The sequence below is a fragment of the Protopterus annectens genome, chromosome 2.part0 (genome assembly GCF_019279795.1).
Source record: "Protopterus annectens isolate FY-2018-M chromosome 2.part0, PAN1.0, whole genome shotgun sequence".
NCBI classification, from domain to species: Eukaryota; Metazoa; Chordata; order Ceratodontiformes; family Protopteridae; genus Protopterus; species Protopterus annectens.
The window spans coordinates 491,181,762-491,201,494 of record NC_056728.1 but is presented as its reverse complement, the minus strand read 5'-3'; the positions used below and the strand labels follow the sequence as shown (position 1 = coordinate 491,201,494).

Below are 19,733 nucleotides of genomic sequence, written 5' to 3'. Positions count from 1 at the left end.
TTGGTTCTGCTGCTGCAGAATTTTGAAGCTTTGAATGACAAAGGGAAAGTCATGCAAGACCTTAAAACAAATTTTCTTTTCTATTCTATTCCTAAATATCAGATGAATTACTCTTCTAAGGCACCTTTTGTGCATAAATATTACAGACAGCCTTTAAATTGTAAAAGGTCTTCTAAAGTTTTATTTTTCTGAAAAAACTGGTTATGATTCTAGGGAACAGAAGTCTTCCTTTTTGGGCAAGTCATTTTCTGTTTGACATTTATCTTCCTCTTCAACCACATTCCATTTTCCCAAATGTTAACTCTTGGCAACATATCACCACAGAGTCTTGGGATGTAGCAGTAATTTGCAATGGTTATTGTTTGAAAGTCTGTTCATCCTTTTTCAGCGGTTCCAGAACCCCTTCCATGCCAGTTGCCTTATTTTCCTTCTGCTCCTCTTCAAAACCTCTTGGCCCAAGTTACTATTCAACCAGTGCCTCCTTGCCAGATGGGAAAAGGTTTCTACTCCAGGAAGTCTTTGGTTCCCAGGAAGTTGGGCTCTTGGAGACCCGTTCCAGACCTCTCCTTTCTCAACATGTTTCTGAAAGTTTCTTCTGTCAAAATGTTGACATTTCAGTCTCTAGTCTCTGTGCTTGTGCCTCACGCTTTTCTGATATCTCTGGAGCTGAAGGATGCATATCTACATATTCCTATACAGCTTCTTTTCAGGAAGTATTTACGGTTCTTTGTATCTTATATTATCAGTTCTCTGCTTTTACTTTTGATCTTTATACAGCACAGATATTTTACAAAATGTTTAGCCCCAGTGATAGCTTTTTGCTGACTCCATTGTGGTCAGAATTTTCCCTATCTGGATAACTTTCTAATTTAGGCCCTCTCAGCAGATTCTTCTGAAGGACTTAAAATTCACATTGCTGCTGCTTCTCAGTGTGGGCTTAGTCTCATGAAGATGAGACTAAGTTTTCCTGGTATGCAGAATTCAAACCCTTACATCAGAGGCTTTTCAAGTGCCGCGGTGGTAGCATTGTCACCTCACAGCAAGAGGTTCTCCTGTTCGATTCTCGGCTGGAGCACCTTTTGTGTGGAGCCTGCATGTCCTCCCCGCGGTCGAGTAGCGTTCAAAAGACATGCGTGAATAGGCATGCCTTCATTGAAGGTTGGGCATTGAGCTGGCACCGTAAAAATCTACTGCCAGTAATTAGCTGACCGGAGTTCTGCTGTAGTGACCCCTAACCTGGAAAAACCGAAAGGAAAAAAAACAAACATCGGAGGCTTTTCTATTTCATAAGGTCCTCTGTTTGGCAGTTTTCTTTCAGTCCCCCCTTCCCTTGCAAGAGACCATAGCAGGGGAGTTTCTAAGAGCCCTAGGGTTCATGGTATCAAGTATTCAAATTATTCCTTTTGCCAAACAACATACGAGGAAGTTCCAGTGGTATGTGAAGGCAATTTGGCTACAACATTTACACCCTCTGGACTTTCCCATTCCTATCTGGTATTGTCTAGATTTCTCAGAGTCCAATGTCTTCGCTTTCAGGTAACTTCCCCCACTCAGGGGCTGTTTACAGATGTTTCAGACCTAGCCTGGATGCCTTGTTCAGCCACATCAGGATCCAGGGGGTTTGGTTGCCACAAGAGGTAAAAGAGCATATCAACATCAAAGAAATGAAAACTTGTATTCTAAGCTGTTCAGGCTGTTTATTACCTTTGGGCTCCAGGTCTACTCAGTTTTCACAGACAACATCACTGTCATGTGGTGCATAAACAAATGGGGAACAAAGACTTGCTGTGTTTGCAGATTACCCACATAGCAAGGGACTTTGCCATACTTCAGTTGATTCTGCAGACCATCTGTATTCACTCACAATGAAGTAGCAAACAATCTGAGCAGATCATGGGGAAATCCCCATGAGTCGATGCCCATCTGTGGAGTACTACCCAAGTAGATCTCTTTGCCTCCTGTCAGAGTAGATACCTTCCTAAATTCTGTTTGAGTGCCAAGTCCTCTGGCATGGAAATTGGATTCCCTGTCTCTTTTCTTGGAAGTGGATGTTGCTGTATGCTTGTCATTCTCTTCCTGTGTTGCAAAAGGTCCTACACAAGATCATGTGAGACAGGACTTTAATCTTTTTAGTAACTCCCTTTTGGCCATTATGGGATTGGTTTCCCCCTCCTTTTTTACCTGGCCAGAGACAGTCATGACATGTTACACCAAAGGATGGATCTACTCACACAGGTCAATGGATGTCTAACTCACCATGTTTTCACTGTACAGTTGACTGTCTGGGTGATGGGATTTTGTTTTTTTTTTAGGTACCAGTTTCTAAGGATATGCTTATTGTTTTGCAGGAGGCCAGAAAACCCACAACTAGAAGTGAAAAGATTTTCCTCCTGTGTCACTTAAATGAACAGGACCCTCTTTTAGTGGGAATTCCTAACTTTTTTCTTATTTGCGTGGTTTGCTTAATTTTGGTTTTGCATGCTTTTCTGTTGAACCTCATTTTTCAGCCATTTCTCCTCGTCTGCCTTTTTTTTTTCTAGGTTTGAGGTTAAGCAGTTCATAAATGGTATCCTTCATATTCAACCTCCTCCAAGAAAACCAATTCCTCTTCCCAGGGACCTTAAGTTAGTTCTTAAAATATTGACTTAGCCTTCTGTTGAACCAGCAGCTTCTTCCTCCTTAAAAGTCTGTACCTGGAAAATTGTCCTGTTGGTGGCCCTGACTTCAGTCAAGAGTGTCTCTGAACTTCAGACACTTATGATAGTTTTTGTGTGTGTGTGTCTCTTAATAAGAGACCATGTCTTAAATCCTTCTTTTATGTCTAAAATGGTCAATGATGTGACTTTGATTCAGACCATCCATCTTCTTTCCTTTTTTTCCTTCTCCTCAAAATAGTAGTGGGGAGACTTTCAACATGGCTGCACAGTGTGAAAGTACAAAGTCAGCAGAAAAGGCTAGTAGACTTGCGTTTGTGGGTAAATTTCAGTAACAGGTTAGTAAGTGCACTGCCTGGGTGCCAGGAGTAAAGAAATACAGAAGACCTGGAAAAAAATCAGCTACAAAAAGTGAGGAAGAAACATGGGCTGGAGATGGTTCTGGAGCTGTTCAGCAAAAAGCAATGCAACCTTCAGACGTGACTTCTAATAACCTGCAGGAAGATATAAGACAACTGCACACAGACCTGGTTAAAATCAACAAAACACTGATGGAGTGTATCAACACAAACATCAAAAGGCTGGAGAAAATGGAAGTTTTAAACCGCTACAAAAATCAAAAGTCAAAATGAAGAAAAGGCTGGGTGAATGTGACTGCCCAGGAAGAGATGTTTCAAAAAATAATAGAATTAGAGGACAGAGCACATAGGGAAGACCTGAGATTTTCAGCTGTACCAGAGAAGCTGGAAGGAACAGACTGCATTAATTTTATGAAAGCACAACTAAGCAACTAGACTGGTATTCCACAGCAGGAGTTTAGTTGAAAGGGTACATCGTATGTATGCTCCAAACCTGGCTATAAGAAAGCAGCCTAGACCTTTAGTGGTAAAGATCCGATCCTACCAGCAGAATGAGTTGATTCTGACAAAACTGTGGCAGAAGGGCAAAGTACTAAAAGTGGGAGACAGCAGAGTGTTTGTGGAGAATGATTACTCATTGTACACCAGGCAGAAGAGGAGCAAATTTATTCCACTATTGAGGAAATGTTGAGATGCAAGTGTGAGATTCAAATTGCTGTACCTAGCTATCTTCAAGGTATTCTTCCCTGGGGGGGACAACAACATTTTTTGATGAAGTACATGTTAAGGAGGAAATACAAAAGTTTGTCCAACAACAATTAAGCTGTGAAACAGAAGGAGATTATGCTTCTAGTTCTTCTGGTAATAAAAACCACAGAGAGACTGTACCTGTGAAACCTTTTCACAAATTTCAGTGGAAAATGTCGGAGAGAAGGAAGGGGAACACAAGAGTTGACTGGAAGAATCGAGAGTACATTGGAAATGAAGCAGAGACAGGATTTCAGAGATGAACAGTAATAAAACCAGTAGCTTAATATGGGATTACAATGCAATAACTCTAGTTGTGAAATATGATAGAACAAGAAACTCTGTAAATATTGGACTTTTTCAGAATTTGTTGGACTTGGGGACTCTAAAGCATATGCCGTATTTCATGTCATTAATGTTTGAAAAGTTCTTTGGGGAGGAGAAGAAGAGGGCGAAATTAACTAAGTAAAATATTTTTTCTTAAATAGTGCTAATTTTGTCTCATGTGGTTTTCTTTATATATTATAAAGTTTTTAGTTCTATTTTAATTGTAATGGGGATTGTAAACAGGTACTGCTGTTTTTATTTTTTTTCTTTTCTTTCTCACTTCTTTCTCTCTCCTCCTTGTTTAGTTTTAAGAAATGTAGGTACTGCAGTGTAAAAAAAAAAAAAAGCCCGATTAAAAAGCATGATAAAAGAAAAATTAATGTACTTTTTCCTCATTCTTGCATGGGTGACTTACTGGATTAAAGACCTTGGATTGACTTTATAACATGTTTTAAGAGAGAGAGAGCAAATGAATTAAAAAGAACATTGCTAGAAAAAAAGCCTCATATAATATTCAAGTACATGTATGCTTAGTAACCATTCTGCAGCTGGTCTTCATGTTTCCATGGAAAGAATCTGATAAAGAAACTGGCTGTAGTCTGGTAAAAAGTGATTGAGGGGGAAAAGAGAGAAATTGGCCATGAGATAATGTTCCCTGATGGCATTCAGGGGTTCTCCTAAGGTAGATAACTTCTCTGAAAGCATTCCGGGGCTTTCCCAGGGTAGTTAATGTTCTCTGAAAACATTAAAGGGTTTTCCCAGCTGGGAGAGCTATAAAGATGAGACGAAACAAATTGGCACTTTCTAGAAGCACAGGCAGCACCATGCATCTTAGCATGGATAACCTTTCTTTTAAGTTAACTCAAGTCTGTAAGTGTGGCTGCCAATTTGGAACTTCTTATTCCTATTTGGGAAGGGGTTAAACTTCAGTATTTAAAGGTGTACATAGATTTGTGTGTTAGTATTAAGTTAATAGATTTTAGGGGGGTATAGGGTGTGTTTTTTTTTAGGGCTTTCAATAAAACAAAGTTTTATAAGATGTGACATAGGCTCAAACAACTGTATAAAAGTTCAACCTGCCAAACAGTGTATGCATGTAACACAAAAGCTGGACTTATGACACCTTTTTTGCTAAATGTCTATGTTAAAGGTGTAAATAATGTTTAATACAATAATGCTTTTTGTAATGTCTTTAAACATAAATAATCTCACAGATCAATACAAAATGAAAGAATGGTGAACTATATTAAAAATGTAGAGTGTAAATAGCTGTGTTACAGGAGGCATGCTTAGAAAGAACTGAACATGTGAATTTGATAAAGAAAGACTTTCTGGATGATTATTCAGTGGTATACCAGGGACAAAGGAAAGAGGAGTACTTATATTAATTGCAAGATTAGCTCCACTGGTGATAGAAGAAGATAAAAAACAGTGGCAGATTAGTTGTGCTAAAGGGCTACTGGCAAGGGAGGAGGATTACACTGACATGTATATTTACATTCCACCTAAAACTGCTATAATGTAGCTTAAGAAAATAGTGGGAGAAATCAAGTTTTCAGCATGGAATATTACTTACAGGTGGTGACTAGAACTTGATTTGCAGCAGTTAAGATGTGTCTGTGGGGCCCAGAAGGGAAAATAGAACAAAGGAGGGTACATTTTTTTTAAGAAATTTATGAAAATATCTGGCATGGAAGATGTTAATTCAGTAACAGGAGATTGGAATGAATTTACATTTTATTCCCCATGATATAAATCTGGGCTGGGCTAGACAAAATTTACAATTCACAGGAACATGTGCATTTAATTGAAAGTCTTGATGCTCACTCAATAAATATTTCAGATCATGCACCAGTAATTGCTAAAATAAAAGCACAGGGTAATGAAATAAAATGTATTTATTTATTTATTGACATTTGTTGACCGAGAAAGTCCACTGAGCCCAACTAATTTTCAGTGGAGGCTTAGGGATAAAAGTTCCATACAGTCGCAGAAATTTTTACATAACATCAGTATAACATTGAAAGTCAAGAAAGCTTTTACATAATACAAATTGAAGTAGATATATAGAACAATGCAAAGTAAAATACAATATAAAAAATGAGAGCTTGTCACTTTCCCAGCTATCTTTTGAAAAGAGAGGAATTTAAGGAATTGGGTAGTGGAGATTATTCAGGAGCTGTTAGAGAGGATAGAAATTTCTTCTGAAAATATAGCTAGGGAGTGGGAGGGTTTTAAAAATAGGGTGGAAATAAAGGGAGCTGTGACTAACAAGTAACAAGAGTTATTTAGAGGGACTGACAAATGTTAAAATATTGCAGAATAGGGGGAATCTGAAAGAACAAGAGGATCCACTGCAAATGCTAGACAGAAAATAAGGGATTACCTTGATAATATGCATGAATTTAGAAAGGTTGCTGTTAAGCAGCTGTTTTTTGGTAATACAAAAGCACAAAAACTTTTAGAACAACTCGGGCAACAGAAAATAGAAAGGGCTGTCGTCAAATTTACGGAGCCTTAAAGAAAGAAGGTAACGAGGGATCCTGTAGAAGTATTAAAAATATTTTGGAAATTATATGAGAGTTTCTATAAAGTAGAAAAATATGAAAATCGAGGAAAGATACAAATAGAAATATTTATGAAAGAATTAAATATGCCAAGATTAGAGGTAGATGAGGCTCAATTTCTAATGGTTCGGCTAGGAGAAGATGAGATAAAAATGTATAACCAGTCTACAGGAAAGTCCCCAGGAATAGATGGTATTCCTGTGGAAGTTAGGAGGAAAAAAACTGAAGATATGGAAGGTTTTGTTTAACAATATTTTAAGAGCAGAAGGACCTATGTCCTGGAAGAAAGCAGCGGCAGCTGTAAAACCTAACATAGGGTAAAGAGCCATCAGATCCAGCTTTGTACAGGCCTATTTTAATACTAAACCATGATTATAAAGTGTTCTTGTCTATAATGGCTAAAAGAATGGATTAAGTAATGCCATGACTGGTAGATATGGGTCATTATAGTTTTGTGGAGAGGAGGCTAACATTTGACAACATTAACAGAACATTGATGATCCAGAGGAAAGGAGAGTGTAAGAAAATACCATTGTTGTTGGTGGATCTTGGTGCAGAGAAAGCATTTAACAGAGTAAGCTGAGACTTTGAGCAGGGTAATGGAAGCATTTACATTTCCTGAAAAATTTTTATAAGGTTGATTAAGAGGATATATGAGGGATCTGAGGTAAAAATTAACATAGGTGGGGTCCTCTCTGATAATTTCTGCTTGAGCAGAGGAACCATGCAGGGGTGTCATCTTTCTCCTTTATTACTTGCATTATGTTTAGAACTATTGGCAAAGAAAATAAGAGACTCAAATTCAAGGATATAATTGGCATGGTAGTCAAGAAAAGGTGGCTTTATTTGCAGATGATATTTTATTCCTGACAAAACCAGAAAGAGACACTACAGTGTTATAGAACATTTTGAGACAGTTTCATATCTTTTCAGGATACAAAATGAATGAGGCTAAAAATGAAGGCAATAGTGGTAAATTATGTACCCGCACACAAACTGGATCAGGAATATCTATTTTTGGGGACATGATAAAATGAAGTATTTAGCAGTATAGATTAAAAATTATTCTAGTGTCGCAGCTAAGGATATGCGGGAAGATACTAAACAAAAGATAATACAAAAACTGAGTAAAATGGAACCTTTGTTTTTTTTATATATATATATATATATATATATATGTGTGTGTGTGTATAAGAAGATACAATCAGTTAAAATATTGTTAGTCCCTTTAGTCTTGTACACGGGTCAGGCATATTTTTATCAACCAGGGGAGACGTTGTGTATAGAAATTAATAAAGAGCTGAAGGACTTTATCTGGGAAGGGAAGGGAAGATGAGAGTCAAATGGGATAGGCTAATTCTTCCAGTAGAACAGGGTGGATTGGGTCTACCCAATCTGAAGGGGTATTTCAGAGCTGCACAGTTAAGACTCCTGTATTTAGCACAAGCAGAAAACTGTATCCCAAAGTGGAAAGGGGATGATTATGAAAGATGGGGAAGCTCAAGAAACAAGAAGCGACTGGGACTTTGGATGCATGCCTTTAAGGAGAATAACAATAATCATACAGTAACCATAAAGTAACAGAGTATTCTAAGAACTAAGCCAACACAGGTTTGGAGAAAGGAGATTATATTGATAGGGATGGCTACAATGAAATATATCGACAATAGGCAAGAGGGGGTGGAATTTATTGGAGAAAACTAGCAAAGGAACCAAGATATTGGGAGCAAATGACTAGAGATGGAAAGATAAGAATGGGAAGACACCAAGCATTTATTTGGACTGCAGGTTAGAGATTGGCCTTCCTTATAAGGGATTGGTATCAGAGTATAGGCAAATAGAAAGAAATAGGGGGGGGGTCCTAAATGAAAGACCAGCACTGGCAGTGTTTTTAGTAGAATCAAGAACAGTAGCTGCCATTAAAAAAAGGAATCATTAGTAAAACAAATAAAATATTGCATGATAACTTTAAGAATCAGAGGACGTTAGAAAAGATTGGGAAGAGAGATTGGATAAGCAGTTCACAAAGAATCAATGGGGAGATTTATGTGTGTCCCCCAAATATGCAACAAAATCTAGAATATTTAGGATTTTTGCCTGGAAATGTTTGCATAGATATTTCTATACCCCAAGTAGACTCCAGAGAAATTTTCTTCCAGAAAACCGCAAATGGAGGTGTGACGTGGAAGAGAGAGGTTATTGGGAACATATTTTCTGGGAGTGTGGTGAATTGGCAGACTTTAAGGATTCCCGGTGGGATGCAGTGTCAGATTGCTGGATGTGCAGATTGGTCTGACAAGGGAGATAATTTTTCTGAACTATGGTACAGAATCGGAATTGCCTAGGCATGGTAAGGCCTTGCTGTGTCTAATAATGGTGCCTGTCAAAAAAGCAATTACTAGAAAATGGAAATCAAACTCTAAGCCAACTGTACTAGAAGTAGTGAATATAGTAACAAAGATAAAACAACTGGAATTGATGTCTTTAAAACAGGGTAGGAGTAAACTACATAGGAAAACATGGGAATTGTGGGAACAGTACATACAAGAGAGGAATGAGGTTTAACAGGCAGCAGGACTTACATGAGCTATGTAATGTTTGACTGAAAAAGACTGGGTAGATTATAAGTGATGTTTAATGTTTGCAACTGGAAGTGTTACAGTACAGTTTGTGATGTAAAATGCTTGCAACTAGGATTGTTTTGGTGTGGTTTGTTTTCATTTATATAAATGTATGATTGCGTATGTAGTGAATGATGGTTTAATAAAGATATTCTTTGTTCAAAAATGCAAGAATTGAATAATTTATGTAATGTTGCTTATGTACTGATATAGAGCAATAAATGTGAAGTAAAATAGTTATGTTAATTATAGTGTGATTACTTTTATATGAATGTAAATTTGCCTGTATCACAACTGATAATTCAGTGAAGGTGTTTGGAAAAAAAAATAGTAGTGAGGGGATTCTTCATTGTTTGGATTTGTATAAACTGCTCAGATGTTATTTAGACAACAGTAAAGATAGTATGAAATCTAAGCAACTTTTTATTTATTTTCAGGAAAATAAATTGGGTTAGCAGTTTCCAAGCAAACCATTTCTGGTTGGATTTTTGAAGCCATTTCTTTTTCTTATTCTTTTCATGATAAAGTGCTTCCTGCTTCTGTTGATGCTCATTCTACTAGGGCAGTTGCCTGTTCTCAAACTCTCTTGAAGATATCAATGCTAGATATCTTAGATCAGTTTTGGAAGCCAATACGTGGTCTTCTTTGCCTACTTTTACTAGGCACCACAAGATGGATGTGATTCCTAGGCCCAGAGCAAGTTTTATAAGATCCATACTCCATAGGTTTTTGGAGGGTTCCTCAGTTCCTCCTCCCACATTTTACAGTAGCTGTAGTACTTTCCTTATTGTGAAGAGTACTGTAACAGTAAGTAAGGAAGGACATAATATGATTATGTAAGAAATAACCATAAGAGTAGATGTACTTATCGTTGTTGCAGTATTATTTCCTTCCTTCCCCCTTTGGGATTTTTCTTCTCCTTCTCACCCAGGGTTCTTCTTTTTACCTTCTTTCTGGATGCACCTCTACCATTTTTATTTCCTCATTGGCTGCTCCTATTCTCATAGGATTTCATTTCTGAGGATTTGGCACTTGTACATCATGTATGTCCCTTACACCTTGTAGTTGGGGCATGCAACTGAACTACAGCACTTGGAAGGGCCCAAGGCTTTGGTATGCTAGCCATAAGTATGGCTGTCATTTGCAGGACATCCTTATTGTAAAGACTACTGCATCAGTGATGAGTAGCAGATCTGCTGTAATGGTACGTTCTTACACAACTGTACTTTACTCATTGCACTGGCCTCTGCAAGAAGATTGTCTGATTTGCAAGCTCTTATGGTAGGCCAACCTTCTTACATTTTCCACAAAGGAAGGGTTTTCTCTTGAAATAATCCTTTTATGCCTAAAGTGATATTCAAATTTTGTTTGAACCAAGCTATCCCATCTTCCTGTCTTCTATACAGAACCTAAAAATGCGGGAGAAAGGATACTGCATACCTTGCATGTCCACAGACAATTCCGGTATTATCTTGACAGAAAAAAACAAATTCAGAAACTCTGATCAGTTTGTCATTATTTGTGAATGTAAGAAAAAAAAGTTTAACCTATTGCAAAACGGACCATCTGCTAGTATTTGTCTTAAGCAATTACATTTTGTTAAGCCCACCATAACAAAACACTGCCAGGCAGGGTCAAGGCTTATTCCACCAGGGTTTTGGCTTTCTGTGGCTTTTAGAAAGGGTTTGCTTCTAGAACTATTCTAGAAGCGTCAGTTTGATCCTCTGTTCACACTTTTGCAAAGCACTGTATACTGGATTCCTTCTCTAGGTCTAGGGCAGGCTTTCTAGGACCCTTCTCCAAGGGGTCCTGGACCCTCATCCTTCCTGTTTTGAGCAACTCTAAGCTATGATAGCCTACGCATATATGCAGCAGTGATACTAATGATGAACATATTACAGATGTGTAAGTAAACATATCATAAAAGTAAGATGTTGAGATGATCGCTGCTGCAGTAGCCACTGCCTCCCTCTTTCCATCCCCATGTTTTTGTTTCCAGGATGAGGACCTTTATTTTTATTTTCCTGGCATTGTCCTTATCAGGGCATTAGCCTGTCTTTCTTGTTTGGCATGAGAGCTCTACAGGACTTGGCATCCAAGTCTTGTCCTTTTAGTTGGGTCATCTCTAACTGGCTGATGTGTGTAAGTTGCCCTGAAGCTTTGCTCAATGTTCTGTCCTTAGGATGTAACCCACATAGTTAAGGCTACTGCAGTAGTGATCATTCAAGCATGTACTGTTATGGTAGGTATACTTTTACTAGTGTACTTTCTCTCTCCATATGGAACTAGCCAAAGGTAGTTGCCACAAGCTTCCTCAGAGACTGGATCCACTCACACAATGCAGGAGAGTTCAATACACCCCAGTCTGAAATAACTACAACTGACAACCTGGATGATTCAGTTTTGATAGCTTTTAAGAAACATGTTTCTGAGGACATGCAGCAGGTGATAAATGAGGCAATAAAGCCTCTTACTAGGAAATCTTATGTCACTAAAGGGGAATTCTTTACTAATTCATGCCATACTAACAACCTGGCCTATTCAAGGATACTGTACCACTACATCTCCAGTCGTTGTGAAAGTTACTCTCCTCTGGCCTTCCATATTCCTCTATGAAAATTCATTTGTCTGTCAATTCAGCTTGTCTGACCATGCACCCCTCCCCCTTCTCACTCTTTGGTTAAACAGCTCTTGAGAGGCGTGTTGTTCGTTAGACCACCAAGGAAATGAATGACACCTACTTGGGATCTTCATTTTGTGCTGGAAATTTTAACTCTGTCTCCCTGTGATTCAGCTCATCAGGCTGATGTATACAGTTCATGACATGGAAGACTGCTATTTCTGACATCTGCAAGATGAGTATCTGAGTTCCAAGTTCTCATGGTGGGTGTACCCTATTTGGTTATCCGTAGAGATGGGATTACCTTAAGAACAAATATATGCATGTCAAAATTTGAGTTTTCTTTGAATCAAGTCGTCAAACAGTCATATTTTCTATCCCAAAACTGAATATTGAGGAAAAAGGATTGTTTATACTCTGGACATCTACAGGGAACTTGGGGAATTATCTTGGTAGAACAGTTTTTTAGGAAAGCTGAACACCTGTCTGTCATCTGTGATTGCCTTGACCTTAAAACAGGCTTTGTGCTGGATGATTGGAGGACAGGAAAAATCATAGTCTTGCACAAAGGTTGGTCTACAACAGTCTCAGTAATTACAGGCCCACACGCCTTACCAGCCTTATCTGCAAGGCTATGAAAAGGATCATTATGGAATTAATAAATACGGGATGTAGGTGACTTACAGACTCTCGACCGAACCTGTCTCAGATTCATCAAGGGCAACTCCTGCCTACTTAACATGCTTGACTTCTTCATAAAAGTCAGTGAGGCAATGGACAAGGACAAATCAGTGCACACTGCCTATCTGAACCTTGCTAAAGACGGACATTATCCCACACTCGGGCATCATAGGTTGACTCTCCCAGCTAAATGTAAACCCCTGTGTAACTTGCTGGGTAACAATTTGGCTTACAAATAGTAGGTAAGGGTGGGTGGCTGTACCTCCTTCAAAAGACCTGCAACAAGTGGGGTGCCCCACTGTTCAGTCCTTGAGCCACTTTTATTTTGCATTTACTTCTTGGAAGTAAAAGCTAATGTTAAGAGGTTGTGGTTGACCAAGTTTGCACATGACTTGTAACTTGGTGCCATCATAAACTCCCCAGAGGACACCACTGATCATACAAGAGGGCCTGTGTCCTAGAAATTGTTGGTACAACGGACTGAAACTAAATGGCAAGAAATGTATAATTATATCCTTCAGCAAGCTTGACTTTTTGCAACGCTATGGTAATCTCCCCATATTGGGAGGGTTGGGAGGGTGGCCTAATGGTTAAGGTGTTTGCCTTGCAAGCAAAAGAATGCAGGGTTTGAGTCTCACAAGGGATAAATGGCTAGGCTTAAAATGGCTCACAAGGGCAGTTAGCTTAGTAGTAATCTATGAACCTATGAACCATATAGCTAAGGCTACTGCAGCAGTAATTTATGAACATGATACAGTTGTGTAAGTTGCACTTACCATAATAGTAGATGTTTGAGGAAATCACTGCTGCAGTAGAACCCTTTGTGCATCTCCCTTTTTATGTATACAATTATGTTTTTAGATAAAGCTGTGTGTTCCAACTTTGCTTCTTGTCAGACTCTCTCCATTTGGAGGCAAGAAATTTCTTAAGGGTTTTGGTGCCCGGGCTGCTGTTCTCTCTCTGGAGCTTGAGCCTCATCAGACTGGGTGCATGTGTTGGGGGTAGCAAAGATTTAGGAAAACCAGTTGGCCATTACGTCCACTGCAGGATATAGCCCATATACCCAACACTACTTACTGCACCAGTGATTTTGTTGAAAATCTACTGTTATGGAAAGTGCTGCTTGCACAACTATACTTTTCTTCAACCTACCCCTGTTCTTCTAACCATGGAAGATGTTTTTATTACAGTTTGTAGCATGCCTGACCGCCTACAACCCCTAAAAGGGCAGATAGATTGTATAAACTTTCTCTATCTTACAAATCATTTTCTAATCCCAAATATATTACTTTGATTTCATTGACAAATCCTTTTACAACTAATCATTTAGTAAATGTTAGTCCCTCTTCTCTGACAAGAATGGGAAAGCTTTTTATAAATTCTGGAAAAAGAGAATGCTCCTCTGCCACACTTAAGATTCTTGATTGTCAAGCTCCTGTTTATTTTTGCTTTCTTCATTTGAGACCATATGGAGCATTATTCCCACTTCTCCTTCTGAGGACAAATCTTCTCTGAATACCCTTATTGCTTCTATTTCTCAAGTAACTAAACATTCTTTAAAGTGTGCTTATGATTTACCCAATGTCTTTTCCAGAGCAGTGGCTACTGTGTCCGTTATGAGGACAAATCTTCTCTGAATACCCTTATTGCTTCTATTTCTCAAGTAACTAAACATTCTTTAAAGTGTGCTTATGATTTACCTGATGTCTTTTCCAGAGCAGTGGCTACTGTGTCCGTTATGAGGACAAATCTTCTCTGAATACCCTTATTGCTTCTATTTCTCAAGTAACTAAACATTCTTTAAAGTGTGCTTATGATTTACCTGATGTCTTTTCCAGAGCAGTGGCTACTGTGTCCGTTATGAGGACAAATCTTCTCTGAATACCCTTATTGCTTCTATTTCTCAAGTAACTAAACATTCTTTAAAGTGTGCTTATGATTTACCCGATGTCTTTTCCAGAGCAGTGGCTACTGTGTCCGTTATGAGGTTTGCATGGTTATATTCTCGAATTTGCCTGAGGAAGTTAAAGCTGAAATTTTGACTTCTCCCTCTGATAAGGAGGTTATATTTGGACCATCTGCTGCTGAGGTCTTGAAAAATGTGATGAGAAAGGGAAACTGACCTACTTTTTAGGCTTCATTTTCCAAGTTTGTGAAGGTTTCATCCCTAATGCAAGATCCTTTTATAAAAAGCAAAGTAAGCAGACTCCAGCAAATGCCTGTTAAGCAGACATTTTAAAAAAAAGAAGGCTCTAAGAAGATGGGGAGAGGGCTCTCCAAAACCAGGACAGTCCAACAAGTCTGAATGATTGTTTACAAATTGTAAACCCCCCTTCCCATTCCTTTACATCTTCCTCAAAAATCTGACTTTACATTTTTCTATTTGGTAACAGATAATGTCAGACAAACTGGATTTAAGAGTGGTCCAACAAGGGTGCAAATGGCAGTAGGAATTCCTTCCTCCCTTTCCGGGGATTCCTACAAATTCACAGGATCAAACTCCATTTTCCCCTTCTGTGCTTCTTAATGTGTGTGTGTAGACATTAAATACTTGAATAATTTCTATTCTGGAGGTAAAGTACTTCCTGCAACAACACTTGCATATGTTCCAGCAAGTTTGAAATGTTAGGCAAAGGAAAGGTATAAAGTAATAAAAATAGTTAAAACAATTTAATGGTCCGTTTTGTAAGCACAATAATGATTAATGCCTAATGCCTGAGGTGGGTGTTATTGGAGAATTAACACCGTACAAGGTGTGGTAAGGCCCACAGCTTGTGGTATCAGGCCTCACAAAACCTGTGCATTTGCATGAATTCCCTGATAATGCCACTATGTTGAGCATTATTGCTTGCATAATTAGTGGCTTTATGTTTACTACTTGTGCAGAACTTGACACATTTCTCCTAACTACAAATCCAAAGTTCTTATACTCTGTCTTTCTTACTCCCTCCTTTCCTGACACTAAGCATACCATATCCTCTTGTAACTAATATTTTATAAAAACATAATGTCTTGTATTCCCTCCAGTACATAAGTTTTAGTACAACTACATTTTATACATGCAGCACCCCGCCTTTCTCAACTAGTTTAGACCAGTATACAGGCATTGCTGTATTCTGGGCTGTGGTGTAGTTCCTGTGTTGTCCATTACCTTACTTGGATAGAAGGAAGTTTCTTTGCTCACCAGTGGGAGTGGGGAGCCTTGAGCAGCCTACCTGTCCTTGGGGGAAGTGACCTCAGCACAAGAAGCTGTAGTAATTGGTTGTTTGGGACCATTCCTAGCTCTTTTGTAGTTCACTGCTTAAAATCCGCCTTTGCGGCTTTTGCGATCGCATAGCGGTTAAACAAGGTTAAACTTGGTTAAACAAGGTTAAACTTTTTCTGGCTCCGCCAAGTCTGCTATTCAATTTTTCCCTTAGAACTGTTCTACTTGCGATCTAAACAGCCTATACTCTATCTGAAAAGCTCAGCACTTGCTCCTAAAGCATTTTTATACAGGTAAAGCACTCTTAAACAAAAGAAAGTACTTCATTCACCTAAATTCTGTTGAGTACACATCTCCCTATAGGTCCTTTCTGACTCCGTTACACAGCAATCTTTTTCACTATTTCTAGCATGTCGAAGGGTCAGTTGCTGGCATCCTCTCCTGTTCAGCTGGTGAATCTGGGAATCTTGAGGCAATGTTACAATTGCCTCATGTACACAGACAACCCTCTCCTCCTCCCAACAAATACAAATATATCACGAGAGATGCAACTATATAGCCAAACTGGAGGCTGAGCTCTCTCAATTCAGTACTGGCAAGACCAGTCAGGAGGAGAAGGTAACCACGCACACCACAAACCCAGTCTCACATAGAACTATCACAACAGCAAACCAAACACATAAAAACACAAAAACATACTCGGAGGCGCTGATTAAAAATCTACCAAAACAGAGGCCTCCAAAGCAGACACCCAAGCAACCGCCACCTCAAGACATAGCACATGCAACACATAGTTCACAAAGTCAGTGTGCTAAACAGTCACAGCCCTTAAGGCCAAACAACATGCCAGACACACTTGTAATAGGTGACTCCATAGTCAGACACACTGACGTCCCACTCACCAGACTGAACAAGGAAAAGGTCACAGTAAGCTGCCTGTCGGGAGCTAGAATCCGCCACACAACACAAGCACTCAGGTCACTCCACAGCAAGTACAAATATGACTCAGTCATTGTACATGCCGGTGTGAACGACCTGAGACGTACCTCCCTGGACTACATGAAAAGAGACATAGAGGAGCTCTCTGATTATGTAGCCCAGGCCGGTATGACCCTGACCCTGAGCAGCATCTTACCCTCACCAAGAATGATGCCACAGTACAAAGACAAAATGATCAGTTTTAACAATTGGCTTAATTACTGGTGTCATTCTAAGGGGATCCAATGTCTGTCTACTTGGGATGACATGTTTGACAAGCCACGCTGCTTCGCAAGGGATGGCTTGCACCTGTCATCCCTGGGATTCCGGATATTGGCCAAGGCTCTTGCCACACCCCCATAGTGCCTTTTTTAGGCAAGGCTCAAATGACAAACCTACCTCCCTAGAAAACACAAGTGGAAAAAAACTAAGGGTAATGCTGCTCAATGCCAGAAGTCTAAACCTCAAGATGCACGCCCTCAAAGCCCTCCTCAGTATGGAGAACATCGATGTCTGTGCGGTGACTGAAACCTGGTTCAAGGCTCCTGAGAGCGCCCCAGCACTATCAGGTTTTACCTCATATCATGCTTTCCGGCCCCAAAACCTGGACCGAACCACAAAAGGAGGGGGAGTATCCATTTTCATCAAAGATACCCACACCTCCAGGTTAGTGGCAACGCACGAAGCATCGGAGACTATCCAGGTGCAACTAACCATAGGCAAAACTGCCTTACAGTTTGTAGCATGCTACAGACCACCCTCTTAAACTCAGGAACCCCACACAGCCTTCCTGAAGACACTGGAGAGTATGAATGTCTCTCCAAATACCATCATTTTGGGAGACTTCAACTACCCAAGCATAGACTGGGAACATTACTCAAGCCCCAACACCCTAGCCCAAAGGTTCCTAGAATTCATAAACTCAAATGCAATGGAACAACTAGTCACCATTCCCACAAGACCAGACAATATACTAGACCTGATCATCACAAACATGGGGACAAAATGCTCCACACCGGAAGTATATCCCTCTTTGGTAAGATCACACCATAAATTAATCTCACTGGAAATCCACATCCCGCCCCCACCCCCTGCACAAAAGACCACAGTGAAGAACTTCTCAAAAGCAAACTTCACACTTCTTAAGACTGAAGTGGTATCCTTCAAGGCCCCTGGGCCAGTGGAAACCACAACCCACACTGCTGAATCCTTTGCAAATGCCTTCTATGGGCACCTTCAAGAATGCATGGATCATGCAATCCCAAATAAAACCAAGACCCATTCCCCCAAAGGCAGGCGCCCGGTCTGGTGGACCCCAGCCATAAACAAACTTTACAACAGGAGGAGGAAGCTACTACATGACAGAGCAAAATCCTTAAAAGGGAAGGAGTCTCTGGTCAGTACTAGCAAAAAACTACGATCACTCATAAAATCATCCAAGGCCAACTTTGAGAGAAAAATCGTAAAAGACACAAAAGACAATCACAAGGCCTTCTTTAGCTATGTTAGAAACCTGGGTAGAAACTCCCAGATATGCTCAGAGTTAGTCCAAAATGACACAAAATACACCAAACCCACTGACATTGCCAACATTCTGGCAGACAGGTTCAGTGCAAATTTCTCCTCCCCCTCCCCCCCAAAGGAGAAATAACTATCCCAGCAGAGTGTAGCCTCCCTAACATCCCAGATGCCCAGGTGAGAGCCGCCCTCTCTAAAGCTAAAAACACAGCATCAATGGGACCGGATGGTGTCCCGGGCTGTGTGCTACATGAACTCCAAGAGGAACTAAACCCACACATAAGGCTGCTGTTTAATCTTAGCCTTACTACAGGATACGTACCCAAAGAGTGGCGTACGGCAACAGTGGTCCCACTTCACAAAGGCGGTGCTTCTACGGACCCTGGAAATTACCGCCCCATAAGCTTGACGAGCCTGGTCTGCAAAGCTATGGAGAGGATCATTATGGAACTCATAAACAAAGACATTGGGGACCTACAGACATTGGATCTTACCCAATTTGGCTTTGTCAAGGGCAGATCCTGCCTTTTGAACTTGGTCGACTTTTTGAAACAGTCACTAAGGCCATTGATGAGGGTAAGGCAGTTCACACAGCCTACCTTGACCTTGCAAAAGCCTTTGACACAATACCCCACTCGGGCATCATAGACAAACTCACCAGCTTAAATGTAAACCCATATGTCACAAGATGGGTTGCAAACTGGCTCAAGGACAGAACCCACAGGGTCAGAGTTGCTGGAGCTATGTCAGACTCTAAGCCAGTCACAAGCGGTGTCCCACAGGGCTCAGTCCTGGAACCCCTCTTGTTCGGCATTTATTTTTCCGAGGTACAGGCAAACATAGGAGGATTGTGGCTGACAAAGTTCGCAGATGACTGCAAACTGGGTGCCATAATTGATACTCCAGCGGACACAAACATCCTTCAGAGAGGCCTCATAGAAACTGATAATTGGTGCCAGAGCCATGGCCTTAAGCTGAACGCCAAAAAATGTATAGTCATACCCTTTGGGAAAAACAAGGTACCGACAAATTAACACATAGGCGGTAATCCATTAAGTACGGAAGAGGTAATCAGGGACCTAGGGACCCAGGTTGACAGTAACCTCTCATTTGACACTCACATTGCCAAAGTGGTTAGGAAGACCTTCTATATTGCCCACCTTATCATGAAGGGTTTCACATCTAGATCAAGAGAGGTCATTGTGCCCCTGTACTCTTCTCTTATCAGGCCAATGATTGAGTACAATGCCCCATTTGGGATGCATCTCACCCGACACCTGCAGCAGTTGGAAAGACCCCAAAAGTTCCTCACCAAGAAGATAAAGGGTCTTAAACATATGTCATATGCCGCCCGACTGAAAAAACTCCAGCTCTATTCAGTCGCATACCACCTACTCAGAGGTGATCTGTGCCTGACGTACAAGGCCATGTCCAATCCTGAATTAATGGACATGCT

At 40.1% G+C, this 19,733-nt stretch overlaps 1 protein-coding gene across 1 annotated transcript in view; it reads left to right on the top strand.

Annotated features, from left to right (window-relative positions):
* The window catches only part of AGTPBP1 (ATP/GTP binding carboxypeptidase 1), a 2,804,614-nt gene that overhangs the window by 425,681 nt on the left and 2,359,200 nt on the right, over nucleotides 1–19,733 (top strand). The window lies entirely within an intron of this gene.